Below are 26,669 nucleotides of genomic sequence, written 5' to 3'. Positions count from 1 at the left end.
TAACAAGTAGATAACAAGCCACAGCTAGTGGTGGGTGGATTGATCCAAATATCGATATTATCGATACCAACGTTGGTATTGCATTGATTCTAGTGTAATGGGATCGATACTTTAGTTTAACTTTTTCTCTGCTACATTCAGCACGTTTCTCCCGTTTCATCAGAAAGTAGAGACCATGTGTGTACAGACTCGCTCCTCTCACATCTTACATGAAACAAGAAATCTAAGCACTTTAAACAACTGAATTTATTTACAACCCTACTGAGAACAGCTCTTTACAAAAAAATGTATTACAATAATACAACTCATGAGAATTCAGATTAAGCAATTTGATGATGCATCTACCTTAATTATTAAAAAAGTATCGGATTGATATTAGCGATACTGGCAAGGACGGATTAAGGATAGTCTGGGCTCCTGGGCAAAGAGTTGCCCAGGGTCATACCCCCCCACCCCCACCCCGAGACTCCCCCCCCCCTCCAAAAACATAAATAAATTAATACATTAAACAACCTGTCAATAACTAACCCTAACACAAGAATCTATTTTATATAAGTTTCTTTCTACTCTTCTTTCTTGCACAGTCATCCACTAATTCATCAAAATTAAGCTGTCTGACCAAATCTGATTCAATGGCCAGAAGTGACAGTGAGTTCAGGCGGTTTTGGCGCATCCTAATCCTGAGTTCATTCTTAATACGAGCCAGTTTGGAGAATGAACGCTCACCTTCACAATTTGTGATAGGCACAGTCAAAAAAAGTCTAAGTGCTATGTAGACATTTGGAAAGGTTGACTGTAAATTCAAATTGATCATGGTTTTGAGCATTTTACTAGGACATTTTTCTTTTTCTGTTATGAATGATTTGTATTGTATCAATTCATCTGCCAGGCTCATGTTCAGATCTGAAGGATATGCTGCAGCGAGTGAGTTAGCCTTTAAAGTGAGCTCACTGTTGGACATATTGTCAGGCACGAAAAGAACATCAAATAGCTCAGTTAAGTGTGTGTATGCATTCAAACTGCTTGAAATTGCTTGTCTTAAATTTAAATAATTGCAAAATTGCTAAATTAATTTGTGTCTCTGCGCTTAAGAGAAATTGAACATAATAATTTTGAAACAATACAAATTCAGAAACATTAAGTAAGGGCCTGAATCGCATATTTGCAACAAAACGTCTGTTATGAAATATGGTAGCTTGCCTGGCAATTTGTAGGTCCCTAGAAAGTCAAGGAGCCATGGTAAACGACTTCTATGGAAGTCAAGGGCCCCATAGCAGGGGCCCTCGTGATCAAGGGCCCTCTAATGGTATGCCCTGCTCTTCTCTAGGGCCCCCTGGTAGAGGCTCTCATAACCAGGACCCTCTAAAAATATGCCCCCCTCTTTCCTAGGACCCCTAATAGCCAGAAGTCGAAGTCAGAGCAGTGCCACAACGCCTCATCCATTTTCATAAGGGGCCCAAAAGCATGGCTAGGGGCCCCAAAAGCATGGCTAGGGCCCCCAAAAGCATGGCTAGGGCCCACAAGCATGGCTAGGGGCAGCAAAAGCATGGCTAGGGGCCCCAAAAGCATGGCTAGGGCCCCCAAGAGGCCCTGGGGTCAAAGTCCCTAATAGTCAAAGGATCCTTAAAATGGAGGGCCCTCGGAAATAAAAATATATTGTATCATAAATGTTGATAGGCATCGCAAAATGTTTTGGGCCAGGGCCCCCCCGGGGCCCCCTGACCTCAAGGGCCCCTGGGCGCTGGCCCCACTGGCCCGGTCAGTAATCCAGCCATGGATACTGGCGCTGTATTTACTTGGTATTGGAATCGGATCTATACCAAATTTTGCAATATCGCACACCACTAGCTACGTCACACACGAAACAAAAGCAAGCGAATCCCGCCTGGACTATTTTTATGTAAAAAATAAAGGGGGGGGGGGGGTGTTTGCCTATAACAGCTGCTTAAACAGTCAGCGGTATTGTTGAGCTGTTTTTGTTTAATTATATTTGTGTTTTAGAGCTGTAATAAATGCAACAGATTTTATCAATTCAAACAGCTAACCAAAACCGTGCTGCCTAATGAAATGAATTGCTCCCCTTGTACAACATGAGATGGTTCCTCCTCAGTTCCCGCCGGAACTTTTTTTCAACCGACATTTCAGTCTTTTTCTGCTGCTAAGTGCTAACCATAAACAACTGAAATGGAGAAACCCTGGATGATATTTCCACCGCAGCACTTACAGGTGAGCTAATAACTTATATTTTCTGTTTGAGTTTTGTGAGCCAGTATTGTGCTTGTTCAGAGTCTTATCTAGGTTTATTTGCGTTAGCATTGACCTAAATAACTTAGCTAGCTAGCTTAACTTTAAAGTCAGCATTTTTTCTTAATTGTTTTCAGGTTTGATAACCAAGTGTAGTTGGACCATAGAACATACTTTTAAATTAAAATTGTGAGTGGTAACACTGGATTCTTGGATAATGCAATTTATTAGGTAACTGGGTAAACAGATCTGCTCCTTACAGTAGGTCTGTATGTAGTGTCTCAAATCACTCCGTGTTCCCTATATAGTGCACTACACTGTCTGTGGTGGAAGCGCTAATATGTCATGTCCTACCAAGTGCACTAAATATGGAAGGGGGAGTGATTTGGTACGAAGCCTCACAGTAAACATGAGTGCTGCTTTCTGTAAGAGGGAAACACAACGAAGTTTCATTTAGACTTGAAAAAGATGAAAGTTAAAATGAGAGTTTTTAAATGTCAGTGAAGTGAGTTTGAGCTTCTGAACTGTTTTGAAACTGTTCATGGACAAGCGGCTCCACAGAGGGTCACTTCAGCCTGGTAAACGTGGTGTTAGGGATAGGAAAATAACTTTGTGGAGAACACAATGTGCTAAAAGTTTAAGGGTAAGGAAGACTATAAAAGTGTGGTGATTTATTAGATGCGTTTTGGAGGAATAACTTGTAACCAGAAGTGATAAATCAGGATAAATGAATGATTATTGCAATAATATTATTGCAGTATAATCATGTCATGGCTCATGTTGTGTTATTGTGGAGCCTGTAGTGATGAACACAAGTAATAATAAGTAGTTTTGTTTTGTTTTTCTGATTGTTTACTTTGCTGCTATAAAGAGCATTTTTAATCAGCTTATGTTTGTGAAATTGTCATTTGATGTATACGAAACAATATTTTGAAAAACCATTTACTTATTGTAAAGAATACATTTGAATACACAGTTAATATCTGCTGTTTGAATTATTTTAGTAATTCTTGTAACTCATCTCTTAGTATTTTGTTTATTTGTAATGTTATGTAAATTATACTTTGTTTCGTTTAGAAGGCAGTGTACATAAATGTATATTTATACTTTTTGTAAACTCTTTGTTTTAAATATCTCTTAAATCATATTTTTTTCTCCTTAGGGCCCAAATAAATTGTGACAATAGTGATCTCAGTTTTAGATCAGAAATAGAGATTAAATAAAAATTGAGATGCTTCAGTTCTAGTTCTCTAACATACTGTATGTTCTCATGGCTGTTTGTGCTTGTTTACAGGTGATGGATGAGTTGGATGGATGATTCTTTAATCTGGCAATCACAAGTACACCACAGAACTGATGGAAAGCATTCTGTTCAAAAGTTCAGTTCTTTGGAGTCATGAAAAATGTAATGAAGCCACCAGTGACTCTGGATGAAGGTAAATTCAATTTAAGTCATTACTCAAAATGTATTCAGCAGTTTGTACCCCTAGAGGCACCGCTGTCTAAAATATTTTAAAGCATCACTTTATTACTTATAATGAACTTCATTCATGAAAACACATCAATGTAATTTAATATTGTAGTTAGGTTTTTTTGTAATACTGTAATATTGTGGCTCAGAATGCATTGTAACCAGCATGCATTGTAATGGGCATCATACACACATCAGTCGTAACATCAACACCACCTTAATCTACACTCATCGTCTATTTTATCAGCTCCACTTATCATACTGGAGTACTTTGTAGTTCTACCATTACAGTCTGTAGTCCATCAGTTTCTCTGCATGCTTTATCCCTCTTCCATCCTGTTCTTCAGGACCCCCAGAGTATCAACACAGAGCAGGTTTTCTTTGGGTGGTGGATTATTCTCAGCACTGCAGTGACACTGATGTGATGGTGGTGTGTTGGTGTGTGTTGCACTGATATGAGTGGATAAGACAGCAGTGCTAATTGAGTTTTTAAGCATCTCAGTTCCACTGCTGATTCCACCAGCCAACGATGTTCTTTGGGCAGCATCCTGTGACCACTAATGAAGGACTAGTGCATGACCAACACAAACTGCAGCAAGACATGAGCGAACGTCTCAGACTTTACATCTACAAGGTAGGAGTGTCTGTAGAGTGGACAATGAGTGGACACAATGTTTTAAAAACTCCAGCAGCACTGCTATGTCTGATCCACTTGTACTAGTTCAACTCACACTAAAACACCACCACCATGTCAGTCACTGCAGTGCTGAGACAATCCTTCAGTGAATTAATACCTGCTCTGTGTTGGTCCTGTGGGGGTCCTGACCATTGAAGAACAGGTGGCTAACAAAGTATGCAGAGAAACTGATGGACTACAGTCTGTAATTGTAGAACTACAAAGTACTCCAGTATGGTAAGTGGAGCTGATAAAATAGACAGTAAGTGTAGATACAAGGAGGTGGTGTTAATGTTATGGTTAATCGATGTAAATAGCTAGCAAACAGTAATTATAAACAATTATTAACATTTATGGCTGAAAGAAAAGCCTAATTTAAGTTTTAAAATCACTAAATTGGCTAATCACTGAACACAAACATTAGATTGTTGTTTGTGAATAGTACTTAGAAGGTTGGCCAGATTAGAGTCTCTAATGTTACTTAAATGTTTGTTAGAAACTTTGTCTGTTTAAGAGTGTTAAACACGAACAGACAACTGTTCGCTTGATGCTACAATACATTCTCATTAAAGATAGAAATTTGCGTTATGCTTGCAGTAAAAACTTGATGAAATAAAAGTGATTTAAAATAATTTCTGGATGAAATACTGCTTTATTAGTATATGATTGTTTTATAGATATAGTTGAGTGTTAAGTCTTTATTTGCCACTCGACCCTGAAGCAAAACAGTTTATCAGTAATCAGTAAAATATCCCATGTGCTATTTTTATCATCCTCAACAAGCGGTAGTCTGAAGCCCCGTCTAAAGTCATGTCTGTTCATGAGAAATGTTGTGAGCTCTCAGGTTGGTCTAGAACTTTGTACACGTTTGGTGGTGTCCGTTTTATTCTGGGTAGATTTGAAGTCTGGTGGTTTCGGTGACTGAAGGTAAAATAAATGTGTAATTATTGTAAATTCTGTGGTGTGGCCAGGCAAAAATTAAGTGAATTAGAAATGACATTTTGTAAAAATTCTGGAAGGGAAAAAATTGATTTAAAAAGTGATTTCAATTTCAGTAAGACATTGCTTTTCTTTGAATAGTGCAACAGTCCATTGAGCTTTTGAACGGCCTTCCAGCACTCTTCCCATCAGGAGTTGCACCACCACAGAAACTGGGACAGCCAAGTGAGGCTCTTTCATATTCTCATGGTAAGTATTGTCAACTGTTATTTATTTGTTGTTTAGATAGTTTACTAAACTGCTTGCAAAGAAACTTTAAGTTGTTATTTAAATCCTGAATAAAGTTTGTTCTGTTCATGTCTGTGGCTTATAGTGCCTTTGTTTTTTGTTTTTTCAGCCCTCTGAAAACGCTGGTGCTGTTCTTAGTAGATGCCGTCTATCAACCCCCTGCTTCTAACTGACCAGGATAACTGCATGATCAGTGTTGGGAAGAACCCAGTGACAACATTCCCTGAAGGCCTGCTGCACCAAGGTGTTTTATATGTCATGGCGTATACGCGCTGCAAGTCAGGTCCAGGTCCCTTTTTATTATTATTTTTTTATGTTTAAAGATGGTATATGAAGACCAAGCAATGTTGTTAATGTTGTAGACGTAGGGACATTGTTATTGGAAAGCCTTGACATCTAAGATTGACGTGTTTTAATAGAATTCTCAGAAGCGGCCTGAACATGCTTGTTGTGTATTTGGATAAAGCTGCCTTGTTTGCACACTTGTAATGTATTCATATAAAGCTGCCATGATGGCACACTTGTTAAAGTTAATAAAATTGATAGCAAAATTCAGATTTTCTGTTGTATTTTTGATAAACGGATTATCGAATGATGTCTTAATTTGAGTATAAAGTACATTCTTTTGAGTCTCAGATTACTAGCAGTGCAGTCTTACCAACAGACTTAAATGAGAGAAACAGACCTGTATTGAGTCTCTATCTTTCTTTTGTGCATGGAAACTGAATTTTTAATGCTTGTCATGATTAAAATGCTCTAATTTTCATATTTTCTGACAGGTTTTAAGGCATTTAGTGTGATGCAAAAATCTATGTATTATTGCTTATTTTAAGAAGTTTTACTAATAATAATTATAATAATGTGAGGGTTTTTAATTGTTTATTTCTTATTTTGAGAACTATTTTCTGGAGTTGATCTTATTTTAAGCTTTAAAGTGTTAATTTAAGAACATTCTAAAGCCTTTTTAGCTAAAAATATGTCCAAGCATTCTAATTTCAAGAAATTCTTTACCAAATAAGGTTTTATGAAAATGCTTAAAACAAGATTAATATGCTAGTTTAGCTGATTATGCTAGTTTTTGGATTATTAATATGAAATTAGAGCAAATGAGTGTTACTCAAATCTAGCCATAATGCCTTAAATCAAGTAATTTCTTACTAATTTTAAGATTATAAGAATTTATAGCACAATATTTTTTTTCTTGTTTTAGGAAATCTTGCTAAGATAAATTCTCACTATACTGGCAGATAATTTTGCTTGATTTAAGCACTTTTTCTCTTGATTTGCTCTTATTTTTCTTGTTTTTTTAAAGTGATTTTTTGCAGTGAATAACTCAACCGGCACTGATCTGATTTAACATTCTTATATAAATGAAAGTGTATTAATAACAATCTCACTCTCATCAATGTGTTAGATTAGTGCTTTCTTTATAATCACACACAGCGTGGACACATTATCAGTAATGAATTCCAACCTTTCTTCAGTAAAGTTTGAACTCTTGATGTAATCCTCTCATACATGTTTATTATTTGATGTTTTATGTTTATTATTGATTGTGTGTTTCTGAAATCTCTTTATCCTGTTTTCATTAATCGTGGGTTTGTGAGTTCGTGTGGATGAGAAAAAAACACAGAAGACTAAAGTGTAAAAAAGTATCTGTGTTGTTGTTGACATGCCTAAATAATGGTGTTAAATGTGAGGAATTTTCAGACAGTTTCCTTACCGAAAAAAATATCAGGTAATAAAATCAATCCTAAACATTTCTCCATCAAATACAAGTACTGATACAACACAGGTACTATGGGGCAGACGGTATCACACAGCCTCGTCTGATTCCCACCGGGGTGGAACACACAGCATCACCTAGTACTGATACAACACAGGTACTATGGGGCAGACGGTATCACACAGCGTCGTCTGATTCCCACCGGGGTGGAACACACAGCATCACCTAGTACTGATACAACACAGGTACTATGGGGCAGACGGTATCACACAGCGTCGTCTGATTCCCACCGGGGTGGAACACACAGCATCACCTAGTACTGATACAACACAGGTACTATGGGGCAGACGGTATCACACAGCGTCGTCTGATTCCCACCGGGGTGGAACACACAGCATCACCTAGTACTGATACAACACAGGTACTATGGGGCAGACGGTATCACACAGCGTCGTCTGATTCCCACCGGGGTGGAACACACAGCATCACCTAGTACTGATACAACACAGGTACTATGGGGCAGACGGTATCACACAGCGTCGTCTGATTCCCACCGGGGTGGAACACACAGCATCACCTAGTACTGATACAACACAGGTACTATGGGGCAGACGGTATCACACAGCGTCGTCTGATTCCCACCGGTGTGGAACACACAGCATCATTTAGTACTGATACAACACAGGTACTATGGGGCAGACGGTATCACACAGCCTTGTCTGATTCCCACCGGGGTGGAACACACAGCATCACCTAGTACTGATACAACACAGGTACTATGGGGCAGACGGTATCACACAGCGTCGTCTGATTCCCACCGGTGTGGAACACACAGCATCATTTAGTACTGATACAACACAGGTACTATGGGGCAGACGGTATCACACAGCCTTGTCTGATTCCCACCGGGGTGGAACACACAGCATCACCTAGTACTGATACAACACAGGTACTATGGGGCAGACGGTATCACACAGCGTCGTCTGATTCCCACCGGTGTGGAACACACAGCATCATTTAGTACTGATACAACACAGGTACTATGGGGCAGACGGTATCACACAGCGTCGTCTGATTCCCACCGAGGTGGAACACACAGCATCACCTAGTACTGATACAACACAGGTACTATGGGGCAGACGGTATCACACAGCGTCGTCTGACTCCCACCGGGGTGGAACACACAGCATCACCTAGTACTAATTTAATATTATCCTATTTGACCTTCAAACTTCATTCAATAACAATTTAGCAAATTTAAAATTTCTTACCGCGGTAATGTAACAAACACTCATACACTACTCTATAAAAAAATTATTAAGAGCATAAAAAACTAAAAGAAATATAGTAAAATTAGGGTAATAGAAAAAATTTAAAACTCAAGTTTTAACCTGGATTTAAAGATTTCTACATTTGATAAACATCTAATATCTCCTGGCAGTCTGTACCAGTTATATGCAGCCCAACAACTAAATGCTGCTTCACCATGTTTAGTTTGGAGTCCATGGAGAGATCTACTGGGTTTATATTATCTAAACATTTCTGAGATGTATTCTGGGCCGAACCCATTCAGTGATTTATAGACCAGTAGCAGCACTTTCAATTCTATTCTGTAACTAACCGGAAGCCAGTGTAGAGATTTTAGAACTGGAGTGATGAGCTCAGTTCTCTTCGTCTTAGTTAAAACTCTAGTAGCAGCGTTCTGAATGAGCTGTAACTGTTTAATCGTCTTTTTGGGAAGTCCAGTTAAGAGACCATTACAATAGTCCACCCTACTGGAGATAAAAGCATGGATGAGCATCTCTAGGTCTTGTTGACACAGTAGACCCTTGATTTTGGCTATATTTCTAAGATGGTAAAAGGCTGTTTTGGTGATGGTTTTAATATGGCTGGTGAATGTAAGATCTGAGTCTGTTAGAACGCCAAGATTTCGGACTTGGTCTTTGGTTTTTAGAGCCCAGGAACTGGGGTGTTTACTGACACTAGACCTCTTCTCTTTGCTGCCAAACACAACAATCTCTGTTTTGTTCTTATTTAACTGTAGAAAATTCTGACTCATCCAGTTATTGATGTTCTCCAGACACTGACACAGTGAATCTATTGGGCTGTAATCATCTGGTGAGAGAGCCAGATATATCTGTGTGTCATCTGCATAACTATAGTAATCAATGTTGTTAGCCTGTAGCATTTGGCCTAATGGCAGCATGTAAAGATAAACAGAAACAGAGCAAGTTTGAGCATCTGGAGTGATCAGTATTTCAAAGAAGACACAAAAATGATCAGAGAGGGCCAAGTCCTTGACCATAACAGAAGAAATGTTAAGACCTTTAGAAATAACTAGATCCAGAGTGTGCCCTCGAGTATGTGTAGGCCCTTTCACATGTTGCAATAGACCAAATGTGTCAAAAAGTTCTTTGGTGTTATTGTCCTTGGTATTATCTAAGTGGATGTTAAAATCCCCAGTTATGATGAAAAAGCTGTACTCAGTGGAGATAACTGAGAGTAGTTCAGCAAATTCATCTATAAAATGTGCAGAGTATCTTGGAGGTTTATAAATGGTTAAAAATAAAATTTTGGGAGTACCCTTTTGGGAGGTATTCAAAAGACATAAAATTGCCAAGTACAGTTTCTTTGCACTGGAATACATCTTTAAATAAGGCAGCTACTCCTCCTCCTTTTCTACCACTTCAACACACATTCATAAAACTGAAGTTTGCTGGTGCTGTTTCGTTAAGAAACTTCTGCTAACCATGTTTCAATTAGAAACAGAAAATCTAAACTGTAGGATAGAATTATGTCATTCACTAAAAATACACATAGTAGCTTTCATCAAGAGTCAGGAACTCAGCCTGAGCCGTGTTCTCCAGTGATGGTGATTGTATGTTTGATGGTCCTTCATGGTTGAAAGCAGGTGAGGGAGGTTGAGGATGCACGTATTGTGTCAAGTCAGTCCAAGGAGCAGATGGGTGTCCTTTAGTGCCTTTACTCCAGTCTTGCTTAGGTGGGTGCCATCTGGGTAAAAAAACATTCTCTGCGCCCCCAGAATAAATTAAAATTGTCAATATAATCCATACCTTTCAAACTGCAGGTTCTGCTTAGCCACGTGTTGAGGTTGAGTAGCCGTGAAAACATATTAGATCCTCGGGCTGGGAGAGGCCCACTGATGAACTTCGGAACAGTCAGCTTCTCAAGTGTATTAAACAGTTAAAGTTGTTCTTTAAGATTTCTGACTCCTCTCTGCGAATGTAATTTCTGCCCACGTGCAGAATAATTCAGTCGATCGCTCCATGCTGGGAGAGAATGTTGGGAAGTTCCTTATTTAATTCTGAGACAGTCACATTCGGGAGACAGCATGTAAGCATTGATCTGCTGCCTATATTCTTGATGGCAGAGTCACCGATGATCAGAGTTTTCAGAGCGGTCTCTGCATCAGACAAGGGCCTCTGCTTGATCAGCCTTGTGTGTTTGCTAGCCCGCTTTGAGTCCCCTTTTATAGTCAGCTTCACTGGTTTTGTTTCGTTACCATTACCACTGGGGATAACCTCAACCAGATTTCTGAGCGGTTCAAAATGATTCAGCAAAGGAATTGGTTTTGGTTGCACCCCTGCTATTTTCCCACAGGGTGCAATTGTGCTAGCTTTTGGAATAGTTTTAGCTTTCCGAGCCCATGATGAACAGTCTGGCGTGGAAGACATTAAGACGGCCACCTACTGCTTTTGTGCTTTTTGGCCCCTGTTTTGATTGAATTCTGTCAACCTTCGGGAAGTCTGTTAAGATCTCTAGCCTTAGCTTAGCTGGTTGTTCTGTGTTAGATTTTGACTCACCCTCGAGTGATCTGGAACCATTTATCCTGTCCGTTCCAAGTAGAATTGTAAGAATTGTGAGTCTGTAGCAGTTGGAGCAGCACGAAGAACCCGCTGTTGTGATAAGAGCCATGGTAGTCCTGATAACTGTGCCTGAGTTCAGTCTGACGGCTAGTGGAAAAATCCATTAACTAATTGTCAAATTTTATATAGTTCTGTAATTCTCGCGTAGTGAGCGTAATAAAATTTACATATTACAACTTTTCACAAACTCACCAAGATTTTCTAGAAAACTTTATATTTCTCTCCACATAAACCAAAGAGCTCACTTTTACTTTAACTCAATGCAGCCTTCAACTGCTCCTTTAAATTTGCAACTTTCTGACTTCAAAGTCGCGAGTGTAACCTGAATCTACAAAAGAGAGGATTTTAGTTTTTTGAACAGTTAGACATATAGAATCAGACAGTAATAAAAATCTATATTTTTGTTCTGTGTGAATGATAATATTAAACTGCCTTTATGTGTTACTAAAGAAGAACAGAAACGCAATAATTATTACTAGGGCTGTCGAAGTTAACGCGATAATAACGCATTAACGCATTCTCAATTTAACGCGATTAAAAAAAATAGTGCCGTTAACGCACTAATTACATTACGAGATTTTTTCACTTCTAAAACTAAAGCAATTCATTTTTCACCCACGGGAGACAGATTGAATAATTCTCACTGACCACGCTCACACGCACGTTTAATGTTATTTAGTTCCGTTTGACAAAAAAACCCCTTAAAAATAGAGCTAACAGCGAAGATAAACCGGTTACAAAAGCAGCGACCGCTGTTTGTGTTCAATACTCTGTTCACAGTGTCGATACAAGTGATTCAGGAATCGATTCATTGTAAGCGCAGCGTAAGTTTCTTTTCTCAGTTATCTCTCCGTGTTTACTGTTATGATAAATGATGCGGTTGTAAATAAACACCAACTACTACAGAACATTTTGTGTGACATGCTTACCTTATAAAGCTCAGGCTTAATTATACTGGTTATTACCACAGAGCGGGAGTCGACTCAGAGTCGTTTACGATTTACCGAGGTGAACCACGAACGTGCTGATAGAATCGGCTCAGATGGGATCGGACTGTATTATCTTTTTAAAGTAAATATTTCAATCAGCAGAATCGCATCGCATGTATGATGTGCACAACGTTAATTACGTGCGTTTATTAATGAACGTTTACGTTAGCTTGTCAGAAGCTTTCTCAATGATGTCTGTGCGGTGTTTTTTTTTTTACAATTAGTGATGGCAACCCAAGCAACTGTTCCACTGCACTATTTTACACTAAAAACTAAACAATTCCATAATGCTCCAGATTGCATCATTCTAAATAGGTATCGGCGAGTACAAAAATACATGTACTTGTACTCGGTTGGGAAAAAATGGTATCGATGCATCCCTAGTGAAAACACACTCACTTCGTGTAGAAACGTCCATCAAACCATCGTTACAATACAACCACAGAAAAGTCTGTTACAATAACTGCGCATCTGACATATATACGAAGTCAAGGTTCTCTGCTAGATAGTATTACTGCCTAATATGTGAGTGAATAAAACTCCCTTACAGTTTTCTCTTGTCCCAGCAGTTTTTAACATAAGTACATTTAGCATAAATATGTTCACCATTTTAATTGTAACATTTCACTTAAAAATCTTAAAAATTTACACAGATTTTTTAAAATGCGATTAATCGCGATTAACTATGTAAAATTCTGAGATTAATCGCGATTAAAAATTTTAATCGTTTGACAGCCCTAATTATTACATTTCAACAATTTATCTACCATTGAATGCTGCACTCAAACTAGCAGTCGCCGTTTTATTCCCACATTCCAAACTCTCATTCAGCTTCAAGTGCTGTCAGAAAATACCTGCTGTCCTCTCATACAGTCTTCTGCAAGTGTGTGCACCTCTGATCATATCTTAATAATCAACAACATCATTTACAGGAAACGTTCATTTAAAGGAAAATGATGGCATTTCCTGCACATTTTAATGCACTTTCTCTGCTTATTTATATTTTATTTATATTGTTGCTGTATGTATTGTACAGTATATACTGTTGCAGAATGAAGTATACCGTATACACTAGTGCACTATTCAGTATACAGTATGTATTGTTGCTGTATGTAGTATACAGTATACACTAGTGCACTATTCAGTATACAGTATGTATTGTTGCTGTATGTAGTATACAGTATACACTGTTGCAGAATGAAATATACAGTATACACTAGTGCACTATTCAGTATACAGTATGTATTGTTGCTGTATGTAGTGTACAGTATATACTGGTGCAGAATGAAGTATACCGTATACACTAGTGCACTATTCAGTATACAGTATGTATTGTTGCTGTATGTAGTATACAGTATGTATTGTTGCTGTATGTAGTATACAGTATACACTGTTGCAGAATGAAATATACAGTATACACTAGTGCACTATTCAGTATACAGTATGTATTGTTGCTGTATGAAGTGTACAGTATACAGTCCCTGACAGAAGTTCTGTCGCTTATCCATGTTGTGGAAACAAAAGCTTATAACCTGACTTTAAATTCATCCATTGGTTTTAGAAATGACTCATATGAAAGCTGAAACCCTCCCAAATGAGGTTTAATTCACGAAAATAAATTTGCTTCACTGCAGAAATATTGATCATTTAATGAACACAGAAAGGTCAGATTTTGGCAAGACAAAAGTTTTGTCGCCCACAGAAAGTAATGTGAAAATCAAACAAATAATTTACTTCAAATACAAAGATATGTTTCATAACATTGGTGAATGAAGTTGTGGTGCTATTAGAGCCATATTTAATATTTTGTGTGACTTCCATGAGCTTTAAGGACTGCATCCATGCGGTTCGACAATGATTCATACAATTTATTGATGAAGTCATCAGGAATAGCAAAGAATGCAGTCTTACATGCCTCCCAGAGTTCATCAAGATTCTTTGGTTTTGTCTTCCAAGCTTCCTCTTTCATCCTACCCCAAACATGCTCAATGATGTTCATGTCTGGTGACTGGGCTGGCCAGTCCTGGAGCACCTTGATCTTCTTCGCCTTGAGGAACTTTGATGTAGAGATGGATGTATGAGATGGAGCACCATCCTGCTGCAAAATTTGACCCCTTTTATGATTGGGAATGTAAGAGGTAGCTAATACTTCTTGATATTTTAAGCTATTGATATTGCCTTCCACCTTGCAATCGTTTCGCACACCCCCATACTGAATGTAACCCCAGACCATGATCTTTCCACCACCAAACTTAACAGTTTTCTGGGTGAATCTTGGATCCATACAGGCTCCAGTAGGTCTCCTGCAGTATTTGCGGCGGCTGTGGTGTAATTCAACTAAAGATTCATCTGAGAAATGCACCTTCTGCCACTTTTCCAGCGTCCATCCGTTTAGCAGGCTGTGGGCCTTGGCAAATGCCACACGGTTTTTTAATTGCCTTTTGTTTAGTGCTGGCTTCTGGGCACTGATTCGACCATGGAGGCCATTTCGAGACAGAATCCTACAAACTGTTCTAGTTGACACAGGGACTTGAGGTGACCAGGTCTGGTGGAGCTCTGCTGCAGTGGAAGAGGGGCTGGCTTTGGATTTTCTAACCAACAAACGTTTCTCCTTAGCAGTTGTCTTGCGGGGTCTGCCGGACCTGGGCTTGTCAAAAACATCTCCAGTCTCTTCAAATCTTTTTTTAATTCGTTGTACTTGACGCTGAGACACATTAAAGGTGCCAACCACCTCTGCAGTGGATCTGGTCTTCAGCCTCTTGATAATCAAGGCTTTGGTCGCAGGGTGGATTTTTGGCATGTTGTCAGAGGTGAAGTTGCAGTTCAAGTGAAGGTCTGGGGTGCTGGGGTTCTTTTAGTACACACCCACTAATTAACCGATCAATTAGTGAGCACAGGTGAGGCTGTAAACTAGGATTGGGTGCATTATATGACAAGGCGACAAAACTTTTGTCTTGCCAAAATCTGACCTTTCTGTGTTCATTAAATGATCAATATTTCTGCAGTGAAGCAAATTTATTTTCGTAAATTAAACCTCATTTGGGAGGGTTTCAGCTTTCATATGAGTCATTTCTAAAACCAATGGATGAATTTAAAGTCAGGTTATAAGCTTTTGTTTCCACAACATGGATAAGCGACAGAACTTATGTCAGGGACTGTATACTGGTGCAGAATGAAGTATACTGTATATTTCATTCTGCAACAGTATATACTGTACACTACACCAGACAACTTTAGCAGTTCAGCAATCAGGTCACTCTCAAAATTGGCTCCTTGATCAGTATGCTGAGGAAAGCCATATACACAAAAGACATGGTCCCACAATTTTCTGCCTACTTGTTTGGCTGTTTGATTCGTGCACGGGAAGGCGTGAGCCAGTTTAGTAAAATGATCTGTGACCACTAATACGTCGACTGATCGCTGCTTACTATCCTCGGCACACCAGAAGTCCAAACATACCAGTTCCATGGGTGCAGATGTTTGTATGCTCTCAAGTGGAGCTCTAGCGGATGGTTCTGGGGTTTTGGCAAGAATACACCTTTTGCAACACTTGACATACTGCTGGATATCTTGTTCCATCCTTGGCCAATAGAACCGCTGCCTTGCCAACTGAAGCGTTCTTGCCTGCCCTTGATGCCCTGCCAAATCATGGATGCCACTTAATGCTTTATCCCTTAAGCTTCGTGGAAGAATGTACTGATATCTGTTATGCTTACTTAAGGGGTTCTTGGATAAACGGTATAATATGCCATCTTGAATTCGAAGCTTCTCCCATTGCTTAGCTAGGCTGAGAGCAGTTGAAGAGAGTTTGGCTTTCTCTCGTCTGGAAGGACGTCTTTTGCGTATGACAAATGGAAGAATTGAGGATATGGTCGGGTCTTGTTCTTGGTGCTGCTGAAGTTCCTGTAAGGAAAGTGCGGGGAGTGTGTTTGGACCAGCCATTATGAACTGCTGAACCGACTGGACCAATTGCACAGCACGGGTCTCCTCTGCTATTTCACAACTACTACAAGATTCATAAAGGGCCTGTACATTCTCTGCACTAAGTGAGTTTGAGAAAGGAACAGCTTGGGAGCTCGAGACTGACATGACAAGTGACTTTGCTTGGTGACACTGCACTTTCAATCGGAATGTATCTTGGACTCCATCTTCGCTGACACCTTTGGCTTCACATAGGAGATGGTTGTACTGCTCATTATGGAGTCTGTGACCTATAGTCTTGGCAAAAGGGTACCGGCTGAGGGTATCAGCTACAACGTTTTGGCTGCCTGGTATGTGCTTTATGTCGAACGTGTAAGGGGCCAGCTTAGCAACCCAACGTTGTTCGCATGCGTCGAGTTTAGGTTTCGTCATTATATAAGTCAACGGGTTGTTATCTGTCCATACAGAAAACTCATGTCCCTTGAGCCAGTGGCTAAATTTTTCACAAATACTCCATTTCAAAGCTAGGAACTCCAAGCGATGAGCTGGGTATCTTTTCTGTGAGGTGCTGAGGGTTTTGCTAGCGAAGGCAATGAGTCTGGCTTTGGTCTCACCTGGTGGTATTTGTGAGAGAACAGCACCCAATCCGTCCAAGGAAGCATCAACGGATAGAAGCAGAGCTCTAGAAAAATCTGGGTGTGCCAAGACAGCGCAATGCAACAGCTTGTCTTTAAGAACTTCGACAGCCTGGATACATTCAGGAGTCCAATCATTGGGTTTTAGTCTTCTGAAGGTACCAACTCGAGTTGCTGGCTTTCTCACATTTCTCCTTTTCTGTCCAGCAGTCAAGGCAAAGAGAGGTTTTGCAATAGCAGAGCAGTTTGGAATGAATGGTATAATAAAATACCATCCCCAGGAAAGATCTGATTCTTTTAACAGATGGAGTAACACCATCCTGCTCCATGAGATCAGCTGTGGAAATTTCGGATATCGCACTAACCTTTTCAGGGTCCACAGCCACTCCTTTACCACTGATAATATGTCCCAAAAACCTGACAGACTTACGCATGAAATTACACTTTTTCTGGCTTAACTTTAGATTGTGCTGACGAAGTCTTTGAAAGACTACTTCCAGTCTCTCCAATGACTCTTTTTCTGTGGATGAGAAGACCAGCAGATCATGTAAATAGCACAACAGACTGCTAAAGTTTAAATCACCAAATATGCTTAACATCATTCGCATAAACGAGGCTGGACTGTTACAAAGCCCCTGTGGCATGCGGTTGTACTCATGCAAGCCTAGTGGTGTGGTAAATGCTGTGTACTTTTTATCTTCTTCATGCATAGGGATGTTATAGAAGCCAGATGTCAAGTCCATAGTGCTAAAATAAGTGTTACCACCTAAAGCTGCCAAACAATCTGACTGATGTGGTAAGGGGTGTGCGTCCTTTAGGGTACGAGCGTTAAGCCATCGGAAATCTGTGCATATTCTCAGAGAGCCATCCCTCTTCCAGACCATTACCAACGGAGAAGCATATTCACTGACAGACTTCCGTATTATTCCTTGTTCCTCCATTTCTGTTAAAACCTGCCGCAATTTCTGGTAATGAGCAGGGGGTACCCTTCTGTATGGAAGGCGAAATGGCCGTTCATCCACCAAACGGATACGATGGGTGAACCCTCGTGCTTCACCACAATCCAGGGCATGTTTGGAGAACACATCATGAAAATTAAGGAGAAGCTTTGAAAAGTTCTGTTTTGTAGAATCACTGACTTGGCATGACTCTATGTCAATATCCTTTAGACCAGCTTCCTCGAGCCTCTTTTTCACATCTCCGGAGCTTGTAACAGCACTGGATTCTAACGGGACATTTTTGGCTGAACTGGTGTTCTGGAACAGTGTGAAGTCTTCGGTGGCTAAACATGGTGAAACATCTGCCAATTTGCAGTTCCTCTTTAATGTGATAGGCTTGTCAGAAAGATTAACGACTTTCATCGGAATCCACCGATCGCCCCACATGGATGTAATGATACGACCAACCATGATGTTTCGTGGCATTGACTTTGATGAAGTGGGTTCAACAACCACAGTGCTTCCAAGAGAAACAGGTGCATCAGCAGGCAGCTTACCACAAGGTGTTCCTGTTTAGCAAGAAGAGTGACAGCTTGAGTCAGTTTAACTGTACCAATTTTGGTTGGTGTTTCTTTCTCCCGCCATCTGGACAAACCGGTCATCATGTCAAGGAAATGGCTGGCATCACTGCATGACTGATCATTATCCTGGGAAACCAACCTCCAATAATCATCACTTCCCTTCAGGTGTCGCATAATATGCTTTATTACATTAGAGCCAATAATTAAGTCATCTTTTTGCCCAGGGACCACAAGAACCGGAACAATACAGCTCAGACCATAAATTTTGAGTTCCATCTCATATACACATTTTGGGCGTGTTTGATGTCCTCCGCAGCCAACAAGGATAACCTGTTCATTTGATTGTTGATCTTTGAAAATTATATTCTCATTGAGCATCTTTTGTTCTATCTCTTCACTTAGTGTGCAAGCCATTGAACCAGAATCAATCATGCCCTTCACATGGAACTTTTCATTAACAATGACAGAAGTATAAAACAGCTCACTAAATGGTTCAACCCTCTGAGAATTCTGCACAACCACCTGAACGCCTTCCGGAATCAATTCGCACATGTTCACATACCGTTGCTCCAAAGCATCACTGTCAGTTCCATTGAGGGTATGATTGTCTCCGCCTACATGTCCCCTCTCCAAATGTAGGCTTATTCGTTTAAAGGCTGCTGTCCGTGTGATGTTTGTCCATTCTGATCAACAAATTCTGGTTTGCGGTTTTTACAGTCTCTCTTCCAGTGTCCTGGTTGTAAACATGCCAAACACAACCCATCCCATCTACAGTGCATGGTGGTAGAATGTTCTGTCGCCTGGCAGATTCTACATGGCTTTCGGAATTGTTGACGCTGAGGAGGGAAGTATGACGCATTTGTTGTCATTTGGTTATTTTGTTTTAAAACATGGTCAAGAAGGCAGGGCTCTAGAGTGCGACCAATTTGGTCGCACATGCGACCTAATTTCTCAATGGTGCGACAAAAAAAAATCTCAGGTCGCACCGGTGCGACCAGGCGTCCGAGGGAAAAAAAAACAACAGACACACATTAGGCCAATATCATGGTCTAAACCAATCAGAGATAGTGAAGGGCGGGACAATATTGTAGCGGTGATATGTGAGCGACATTCAGCTCAGCCAATCAGAATGCAGCACCAGGTTTATACACGTGCGTTCGGACGTTCTGCCGTAAGTTTAGTTTTGTATATGAGACTCGCCGGATGTCCCCAGAATGAAAGTTCGGGTTCTGGAGCTCGGCGGTGTAAAGTGTTGTAACGCTCACTTAAGTCCTGACTAAACAGTTAATTAAAGCTACTAGAAATGTTGAGATTCTGCCTGGAGGAGAACATGAGGAGGATTACTCGAGTGGCCAGAGAATCTACAAGGATCTTTACTGGGAAATTACAGATGTTAGTGAGGTCTTGAGGTTAGATCGTCTTCCAACATAACCACAAGGTGTTTAGAGGACTGGATGAAGAAAGTCTCTTCTGTATGATTCTAGTCTTGAAACTTCCAAGGGATCTTGTTATATGGTCAGAACAGACCTAAAAAGACATCAAACAGTAGAGGTCCTGGGTTGAGGGGTACATAATCCCGTTTTTTGCAAGTCCAAATCGGACCACAGTTTTGTTCAGGCTATTACCCACAATCCACTGTGATCCTGTGATGTTTCTACCAGTAACCAGTGGGTTTTGGAGTCATTTTTATTTCCATTTACATGTTTGGTATTTAGCAGATACTTTTATCCAAAGTGACTTACAGTACTGTGACAGTATACTGTCTAAGCAATTGCTGGTTTAGGGCCTTGCTCAAGGGCCCAACAGCAACCTGGCAGAGGTGGGGTTTGAACCAGTGATCTTTCGATTACTAGTCCAGTACATTAACCACTAGGTTATTTAACCACACATTTTAACCAACTAACTGATTAAAGCAATAAACTACAATAGATTAAAATGATGATAAACAAAGTGATGATTCTTATTAATGATGTTAAATATAGAAGATGATGATAATGTAAGTATTTGATAAAAGATGCAGTAAGTGTAGCAGTTCTGTTAATGACTAATAATAATATGAACCCTCTGATCACAACCCTGTGGTCACAAAATGAACACAACAGGAAGAGCTTCTACCTCTGTGGGTGTATAGAAGTCATTGGTGAGAACCCACCATGACTGTGACACTGCCCCACGGATCAGCAGTGTGTAGTGTCGTCTGACACGAATCATCTGTGAAATACAAGTACACAACAAATTAAGACTCTCCACAGTACAACATATACTACTACTACTACTTATTGTTAAAGACAGAGAAGCATGGAGATACCTCTGTACATGTCATGCCACCGGCTATAGCATAAACGCAGTGTTAAGTGTGAACGCTGCATTTTTCTACAATATTGTTGATTCATCTGATCTTACAAAACTAGCCGGAGACCCTGAGGCATCACAATAAAAAAGACACAATTTCATACAACAGTAGAAGTAAAAATGACTGAAACATTTTAGTTAAGCTCAGTGTTTCATCATGTTTACCTGAAATACATTCATGGTCTGTTCATCCATCTGAAGTACATCAGTGTGGAGTTTATCCAGATGTAGTTCATCTGAGTAAGGCTGTACTGAGTCTAAAACAAATAGATCATCTAAAGTTACTGAGTATTTTACCATCTAAATGTAAAATAATGAGTTTTAACTGTAATGCAGATCAGATGTTACTAACTTACCACTACTAGAGTTATCTGCTGACTTCACTCAACTTCTGCTCATAGGTTTGTTCAATTTTTATTGTTTAACTTCATTTATAAGACCTTTTAAGGTCTGAAAAATATTATTTAATTTAATACATAAGGAATTTAATACATAAGCATTTTGTCCCTAACAATATCAGGGTTCTGAATTAGTAAGCTTGTCTAATAGGTGTTTTTTATTTAATGACAAGAAAAGCTGTAGCATGTATAAATAAATAAAGCTTTTTGTTTGTGTAGTTAAATACACTTATTATTAGAAAACTGGTTTATTACTTTAACGTCCACTGTAATAAAGCGTTTTGTATTAAGCTATATAATATGTATTTAGTGAACACACTGTTTATACTTTCGTTACCTTCAGGATGAGTCTGGATCGCTTCATCCTCCATCATTTTCCTCCGCTGCTGATCGGTGAACCTGTTATAGAAAAAATAAACTTCTGCTGTGACAGTCGCGGCTCCGGCCACGAACAGCAAGTTCACCTCCCTCAGTCCAGCAGAGAGATTCCACATAAACGCTTCATATTTAATATAATAAATATAGTTTTAAGAGAGAGAAAGAAAACACAGTGAATGCTGCAGGGGGTCTCAACACAACTGATCCTTCACCCCTCTTACTCCCCGCTTTATAGAACACCTTACTGTGACGTCACAAAGCTGCTGTTTAAATGTGAGCTCCTGAGTTTTAACTGTAATGCAGATCAGATGTTACTAACTTACCACTACTAGAGGTATCTACTGACTTCACTCAACTTCTGCTGATAGGTTTGTTCAATTTTTATTGTTTAACTTCATTTATAAGACCTTTTAAGGTCTGAAAAATATTATTTAATATGATTATTACTACAGTAACCGAACGTCTTAATTGTTTACTGGCTTGATAAAGAAAGAAAGAAACGGTTCATCTACAAATCATCGGGAGAATCATACTTTAATGCAGTGCAGGCGCACCAGAGATGATGATCACGTGAGGGGAGCACGCTTTTCCATGGATTGTGGAAACAAAACACACTCAATACGAAACATCCATCAAACGTTATCATAACACTACACCACAGAAAAGTCTGTATTAGTAATTACTGTATAACAGTAATTGTGCATTAAAATGTGCCGATTTTATTTCATTTAGATCATGTAAAATCTAGAGTTTATGAAATGTAACCTGGGTTTTCCAAACTTGTATATGTTACTGCAGGTCAGAGCTGGACAAAACCTAGCCTTGGTGACTACATGTAGAGATAAAGAAACACAGTTTAGTGTGCAAAGTTTTCAGATTAAAATGCAGTGAACAAACAAATGTATACGGTTACAGCTGCAAACTGAACAAACGTGTCACAAAGCAGCAACCAGTTTAAAATAACAAGATGCATATGGCTTGCTGCCCATGTGCCAGAGGGGGCATGGGTTAGCTTCGATCTCCTCGGTCAGAGCAGGGATCGGCATAAGTAGAGAGGAAGCATGATGCAATTTGGCAAAACTGGACGCGCTAAAAAATTATTAGCCTTTTTATGTTTATCCATGTGTGTTTGTAAAATTCATTTCACAAATACATTTACAGCTTGTAGAAATTTGTACCCACTAGGTCAAAAAAGCATTTGTAAGAAAAAAAAAGCATTTTGCAGAAGATTTGGAAAAGAATGGACATAAGCAAAACGGTGTTTAAGGTTAGAAGAATCACAGACCATAATATTGGCAACCACTTATTTATTTATGTTTGTAAAAGTTGTGTCTCCTGACCTGCTGACATCAGATCTATAATGCCTGTGCAATTACATACTGAACCTTGTCACGTTAAAAAGGAAGAGCCATTAGATTGTGTGCTACACAATGCTGTGACTAAAATAATCTCAGCGGTGCTATTAGCCGGTCAGGTGTCTAGGCAAGGCAAGGCAAGGCAAGTTTATTTGTATAGCACCTTTCATACACAGTGGCAATTCAAAGTGCTTTACATAAGGAAAAATTAAAAATTAAAAGCATTAAAACATTCCTGAGATCTAGAACCTCAGAAAGACTTCTTGCAAACATTGTTACAATTAAAAACATGAAATGCAAACAAGAGAGATAAAAATTAAGAACTTGAAAAATTAAAAGAAAATATTGTAAAATATACCCTACAATTTGGTAAATACGAAATTAAAACAAGATAAATAAGCAAATAAAACATAAAAACTAAAAGAAAATATAGTAAAATATACCTTACAGTTTAGAGAATATGGAATTAAAACAAGACTAAAAGAAATATGGTAAAATGAGGGTAATAGTAAAAATATCGAGCTCAATCATAGGCACAAGAAAAAAGAAAAGTTTTTAACCTGGATTTAAAGATTTCTATGTTTGAGGAACATCTAATATCTCCTGGCAGTCTGTTCCAGTTATATGCAGCCCAACAACTAAATGCTGCTTCACCATGTTTAGTTTGGACTCTGGGCTCTACTAGCTGACCTGAGTCCATGGATCTAAGAGATCTACTGGGTTTATATTCTCTGAACATTTCTGAGATGTATTCTGGGCCGAACCCATTCAGTGATTTATAGACCAGTAGCAGCACCTTAAATTCTATTCTGTAACTAACCGGAAGCCAGTGTAGAGATTTTAGAACTGGAGTGATGTGCTCAGTTCTCTTTGTCTTGGTTAAAACTCTTGCAGCAGCGTTCTGAATGAGCTGTAACTGTTTAATGGTCTTTTTGGGAAGTCCAGTTAAGAGACCATTACAATAGTCCACCCTACTGGAGATAAAAGCATGGATCAGCTTCTCTAGGTCTTGTTGGCACACTAGACCCTTGATTTTGGCTATATTTCTAAGATGGTAGAAGGCTGTTTTGGTGATGGTTTTAATATGGCTGGTGAATGTAAGATCTGAGTCTATTAGAACGCCAAGATTTCGGACTTGGTCTTTGGTTTTTAGAGCCCGGGAACTGAGGTGTTCAATGACACTAGACCTCTTTTCTTTGTTGCCAAACACGACAATCTCTGTTTTGTCCTTATTTAACTGTAAAAAATTCTGGCTCATCCATTTATTGATGTCCTCCAGACACTGACACAGTGAATCTATTGGGCTGTAATCATCTGGTGAGAGAGCCAGATATATCTGTGTGTCATCTGCATAACTATGGTAATCAATGTTGTTAGCCTGTAGCATTTGGCCTAATGGCAGCATATAAAGATTGAACAGGAGAGGTCCGAGAACTGATCCCTGGGGGATTCCACATGTCATAGCCACTGTGTCAGATTCATAGCTGCCAATAGTGACAAAGTAACTGCGGTCTTTTAAGTAAGACCTGAACCAATTAAGGACTGTTCCGGAAAGTCCAACCCAGTTTTCCAACCTGTCCAGCAGTATTCTGTGATCTACAGTGTCGAAGGCTGCACTAAGATCCAGTAAAACCAGAACTGATATTTTACCTGAGTCACTATTCAGCCGTAGATCATTTAACACTTTTATGAGAGCCGTTTCAGTGCTGTGGTGAGCTCGAAAGCCTGACTGAAATTTGTCAAAAGAACCACTGGAATTCAAAAAACTGCTGACTTGATTGTAGACAACTTTCTCAATGATCTTAGCTGTGAAAGGAAGATTTGAGATCGGCCTGTAGTTGTTTAACACAGACGCATCCAGAGTTCTCTTTTTTAGGAGTGGTTTAATGGCAGCTGTTTTAAGTGATTTTGGGAAAACGCCTGATGATAGTGAGCCATTAACTATTTGTTGCAAATCAGTTTTTACAGAGTTAAAAATAGTTTTAAATAATTCAGATGGCAGCATGTCGAGACAACATGTCGATGATTTAAGATGCTGAACTGTTTTCTCCAGAGTTTTTTGGTCTATTGTATTAAATTGTGACATAATAGTCATGTTATTTTTAGGTGTCTGTAGGGGCAGCATGGTTTTATTGTTTGACAGAGTGGAGTTAATGGTCAGTCTAATAGTTTTGATTTTTTCACAGAAGAAATGAGCAAACTCATTACATTTCTCTGTGGACAGAAGTTCTGGCGTGATCTGTTTTGAAGGATTTGTAAGCTTGTCGACCACGTTGAATAGAGTGCGGGTGTTGTTGATGTTCCTGTTAATGATCTTAGAGAAGTGCAGCTGTCTAGCCCTGCCTAACTCTGAGTTAAAACTACAAAGGCTTTGCTTATAGAGATCATAGTGGATTTGAAGTTTAGTTTTCCTCCACTTACGTTCAGCTCTCCTGCATTCTTTTTTCATAGCCATTACCATCATTGTGTTACGCCATGGTGCTTTCTGTTTGCTCAACGTTTTCATGACTTTTACCGGAGCAACCACGTCCATGACAGTCAATATTTTCACGTTAAAGTTATCCAGGAGTTCATCAACTGACTCTGCAATTAAAGTTGGTGATATAGCTATGGCCTCCATAAACCGAGAACTAGTACTTTCATTTATGCACCTTTTCTTAACAGAAACAGAGCTAGTTTGAGCATCTGGAGTGATCAGCATTTCAAAGAAGACACAAAAATGATCAGAGAGGGCCAAGTCCTTGACCAAAACAGAGGAAATGTTAAGACCTTTAGAAATAACTAGATCCAGAGTGTGCCCTCGAGTATGTGTAGGCCCTTTCACATGTTGCAATAGACCAAATGTGTCAAAAAGTCCAAAAAGTTCTTTGGTGTTGTTGTCCTTGTTATTATCTAAGTGGATGTTAAAATCCCCAGTTATGATGAAGAAGCTGTACTCAGTGGAGATAACTGACAGTAGTTCAGCAAATTCATCTATAAAATGTGCAGAGTATCTTGGAGGTTTATAAATGGTTAAAAATAAAATTTTGGGAGTACCCTTTAAAATAAAACAGAGGTATTCAAACGACTTAAAATTGCCAAGTTCAGTCTTTTTGCACTGGAATACATCTTTAAATAAGGCAGCTACTCCTCCACCTTTCCTACCACTTCGACACACATTCATAGAACTGAAGTTTGCTGGTGCAGTTTCATTAAGAACAGTAGCACTGCTGCCTTCTGCTAACCATGTTTCAGTTAGAAACAGAAAATCTAAACCGTAGGATAGAATTATGTCATTCACTAAAAATGATTTGTTGGCTAGAGATCTAATATTAAGCAGAGCTAGTTTTAAAGGAACCACAGGAGCCCCTGGGGCAGCCCGAGGTTGTCGTGGTACAGGTAAGAGGTTAGACTGGTTGACTTGATATGCTGAATGTGTTCTATTCTTTCTATTTCTAATCAACACAGGAATAGAAAACATTTCAGACATACTGGGTCCAAGCTTACTCTCCGAACTGTTGTCAGTATCATATCTGCTATAGCAAGGACCCTGAACACATCACAACGAGTTATCATTGTTTTGTATTCTGCAGCCGCTATCAGTAGCACTCGCTGAACATTCTGAACTCTGTACAGCCAGAGGAGATGAAGTACAAGGCTGCTGCTGACGGTGTTGAAGTGGCCTCAGAGAACGGGTAGGGGGCTGTGGACAGGGGGGAAGGGGTGCCCTGCGCTTTTTGGGTGAAACCTGTGGACTGGCTGAGATGGAGTGTGAGAATTTAGTCCCAGCACACACCAGTTTCTCCATTTTCTCTGTGAAATCCATATGTGGGGGTGATGTTGATGAGATAGAGAAGTTGGAGGATGACTGTGATGTCGCTGCTGCTGACTGCTGTGTCACTGTCTGATGAT

The 26,669-nt window shown here is 39.5% G+C and overlaps 1 protein-coding gene and 1 long non-coding RNA gene across 2 annotated transcripts in view; both read left to right on the top strand.

Annotated features, from left to right (window-relative positions):
• LOC134328236 (NACHT, LRR and PYD domains-containing protein 12-like) overlaps window positions 1–26,669 on the top strand; it is a 373,426-nt gene that overhangs the window by 35,979 nt on the left and 310,778 nt on the right. The gene's annotated exons all lie outside the window — the stretch shown is intronic.
• On the top strand, window positions 3,455–6,173 carry LOC134328256 (uncharacterized). The gene is made up of 3 exons (XR_010014720.1): window positions 3,455–3,680; window positions 5,472–5,579; window positions 5,728–6,173. It is a non-coding gene; the product is annotated as an uncharacterized LOC134328256 (long non-coding RNA).

Source organism: Trichomycterus rosablanca, chromosome 15 (genome assembly GCF_030014385.1).
Source record: "Trichomycterus rosablanca isolate fTriRos1 chromosome 15, fTriRos1.hap1, whole genome shotgun sequence".
NCBI classification, from domain to species: domain Eukaryota; kingdom Metazoa; phylum Chordata; class Actinopteri; order Siluriformes; family Trichomycteridae; genus Trichomycterus; species Trichomycterus rosablanca.
This window is presented reverse-complemented; position numbering and strand designations above follow the sequence as displayed.